This window comes from Benincasa hispida, chromosome 2 (assembly GCF_009727055.1).
Source record: "Benincasa hispida cultivar B227 chromosome 2, ASM972705v1, whole genome shotgun sequence".
Classification (NCBI taxonomy): Eukaryota; Viridiplantae; Streptophyta; class Magnoliopsida; order Cucurbitales; family Cucurbitaceae; genus Benincasa; species Benincasa hispida.
In genome coordinates this window covers 57,096,752-57,100,477 of record NC_052350.1, presented here as the reverse complement: position 1 = coordinate 57,100,477, position 3,726 = coordinate 57,096,752, and positions in this window count along the sequence as shown.

Here is a 3,726-nt window from a genome sequence, read left to right as displayed (position 1 = left end):
ATATATTATTTAAAATTCGGAAATTTCAAATAAGTGGGTTTCGCCAACAATTGACACTCACAATTCCATTTTAATCCACTCACAAGATGTGGATTTCGTGTTAATTTACTATGCAATTTTATTACACTATCAAGCTGCACAAAACCAATGGTTGTTGGATGAGAAACAGGCATGCAAATGAATTTGTTTTCTGGTTTTTCTTTGAAGAAGTATTCTTCAACTTTGAAGTTGAAAAACCAATCTTTTTCCTCCAAAATTCCTCAAATTAGAACTCATTTTGGATCCCACAATCCAATCTAAGGTCCAAGAGAATAGTAGAGAAGATCAAGAGTGGTCCACATCCTTTTGGAGTGCAGATAGGAGCTGAATTCATGGATTGAAGAAGGTCTTCAAAGGTATATCTTCAAACCCTAATTTTTTCTTATCAACATGCTTTCTTAGTTGCTAACATTGATGAATTAGAGTATTTAATGATTCTATTTGCTTCCGCTTATTGCTTGCTAAATCCAATAATTGGGATCCGAGCATGATTTAAGCACTCAATTCATGGTAATTTTAGCTTGATCGGTGATTTTCATAGGTAGTATGAAATGATTGCTGATATGGATAATTTTCAGTTTGGCATTTAAATTCTCTTCAATTAAGAGTTAATTGTTGTAATTGGCTTATTGTTTATGGGCCTTAATGTGTGATTAAAAGTATATAAGTTTGTTATAGTCAATAAAGTTGTAATTAGGTTGTAATTGAAGAAAGAAACAAGAGAGATCAACTACAGATTTTCAACTTTGAAGCTTCTGCCAGATAGCGTTGCAACACTGTTCTTCATTTGCCGTGGGATTGCAACGTTGGAATGAAGCATCATAACGCTGCTCATCCCAATCCAGAAAGAACGTGCACGACCTGATTGTAGGATCTCAAACTGAAGGAAACCTTGAGCGGAAGCGGATCGTCCCAAACACCATTTTGTAAAGAAATTAATTTTTATAGAAAAGAAAGAACAAGATATGCATTTATATAAATTATCGCATGCTAAGTTAAAATAAAACTTAGGGTTTTAGAAACCCTTACCTTTTAAGACATTCTTCAAGTATTCCTCGATCAAGATCCAAACACTACCACGATGGCATCCTCGGAATTCTCAGGCAGAGAACCCAGGAGTGGTGGGCTCTGACTTTTTTGGAATGAGGGAATATAGATTTGAGTAGAGAGGATGAAAAGTTGAGATTGTTCACTAACAACCCACAACTCACAAAAAAACTTCTGTTTTTTTTTTTTTTTTTTTTTTCACAGTGTGTCTCACTCAGAAGGAGACTCTCTTCTTTTCAAAAGCTAAAATACAACAACCATCCACTTACGTGGGTAGAGGGGGAGAGAGTTGTAACTCCTTTCCTCATTTAAATTAACGTAACAAATGATATATATATATATTTATATATATATTAAATTATATGTTATATCAAATATAACATATAATCTATAGTTTTAATATTGTATCATATACAATATATAGATTCTTTTATCTCTCGTATGACACTTAATATAAATCACATTTATATTAAATTTAACAATTATGAATCTAATTCATATACTTAATATTTGAATCATATCAAATAATTTTTCCTCTCACTAAAGCTATAATGTATCAAATATATTATAATAATTATATCACATATAATTAAAATAACTTAATTATATCATACATAATTAAATCCCTCAATTAATTTGAACAAATCAAATTAATAAAAAAAAAAACACTAATTCTCATTTAATTCTATTGAGCTACCAAGATGACCTCATGGACTTGTAGTTTGAAGCTCCAATGGTACATGAATAATTAACCAAATTCTTTAATTAAATTATTCATCATCCGTTAACTGTCAAGAACTCCACTAAAGACCGAAAACTGCACTCTTAATACTACAGATATATTCCTATGTCCATTGGATATAACCAATCAATAATACGATGACCCTTCACAAATTGTTCGTAAGTACAGCTGGACCAAAATTACCGTTTTGCCCCTGTAGTTACATCTAACTTCTTAAGTACCACTGATCCCTCTAATAAATAACAGATCATAGTCCAACTATGAATAAACCCTCTCGAGCCTGGAGAGGGTGTGATGTCATATTGTTCAAGCCCCGAAATCAGCCCTTAAGGGAGCAGTTTATCTATTTACCCTGACCTCAGGGAAGGAGTGAATTCTTTCTTGTGTAGTTGTGTTCCCAACTCCCCAATATGACGAAACCCCAAAATGGTAGGCTTGTTGAATCGGTGATCTGGCCACTCTCACCCATACGAATCAAAACATTGCCTTCATAGGCAGGAGTTCACAACTCACTCAATTTTCAGGTCATGTTATCTATGGCCATCTTGGTGAAATGTAAGTCTCTATTATGAATGGCGTTATATAATGAGACTCAACATTTTGTGGTTCAGTCTTATAACAAACTCCTTTGTATAGAATATCCTCACTCATATGTCTATACATGAACGATCAGGATCAAATCATTTGTAGTACTTTACAATAATTGTAACACCTACAAAGCTAACCATACTCATAGTGTCACCAGGATAAGGTATCCAACCATAACCATCTACTACAGATAATTTAGATTATCACTTAAACATGATTCACCCATATGTCTCTACATACATGTTTAAGCTACAAGATAACCTTGGATATTACTTTATTGGTTTGTGGTTAATGCAACAAAATGTGGAATAAAATATTATATATTTTATTAAATAAACAATGAGTTTGTTCAGATCATTTACAAACTATAGGACCCTACGAGATTTAAGGCATCAACCCCAATACTGACCGGCGGTTCAAGTGAACTAGTTCAGCCGGTTCAGGTCAAGGAGGTCTAGTTTAGCCCTTTTTTGGTCGATTCAACCTGTTTTGAAGCTTTGAAGATCCTGTTGGGGTCCAGTTCAAGTTGGTTCGTGAAGACCATAAGCTCTTTGAAGGAGTTTTTGTTTATTATTGTAATAATTTAGGTCTTTCGCTTACTTGACATGCCAAAACTGATCCATATCAATATGTGTCTAATTATTTATGCATTGTGAATGTACGTTATAATTAAATAAATCTTGTATGTGCATATAGTATGCCATGTAGGTTTAAAATCCCACCATATGTGCACGTAGTATGCATGTTTAGGGTTTCAAGTATTTAATATAAAGTGTTATATTAAATCTCGTAATGCTTGATGAATGTTATGGATGATTAGCATGTCTATTGTTTTATAATTGTTATAAAAATCGAATTAGATATTTAAAATCCATAACAAAAATAAGATGCATGCTCACTTAAGGTTAACAAATAACTTGTTTTAATAGTTAAAATAGGTCGTTATCTTGTAAAATTTGGTTATAAACTCAATCGGTCTATAATCCTATCTAAGGTTGGATGAATTTAAGTTGACGATTTACGGAACACCTCCTACTTAGGGATTATAATTGAATAATTGAGCATTGTTAACCCTATTTTATGAGCATACGTGAGTGATTTGAGGTTTTAAAACTGGTTTATCACCTAGACATCGTAGGTTAAATATAAATATAAACGTTACACTTGGATAATCACCTAGACTTAGGTTGTTTTATTAATCGGAATATACCTAAGTAAATGTTTACCTAAAACAAATAGAACACTTCAGTGGGAGATTCATAACATATATGATATGTTGTTCTTAGCTCTCGCGCCCCTAAGAGTTCACA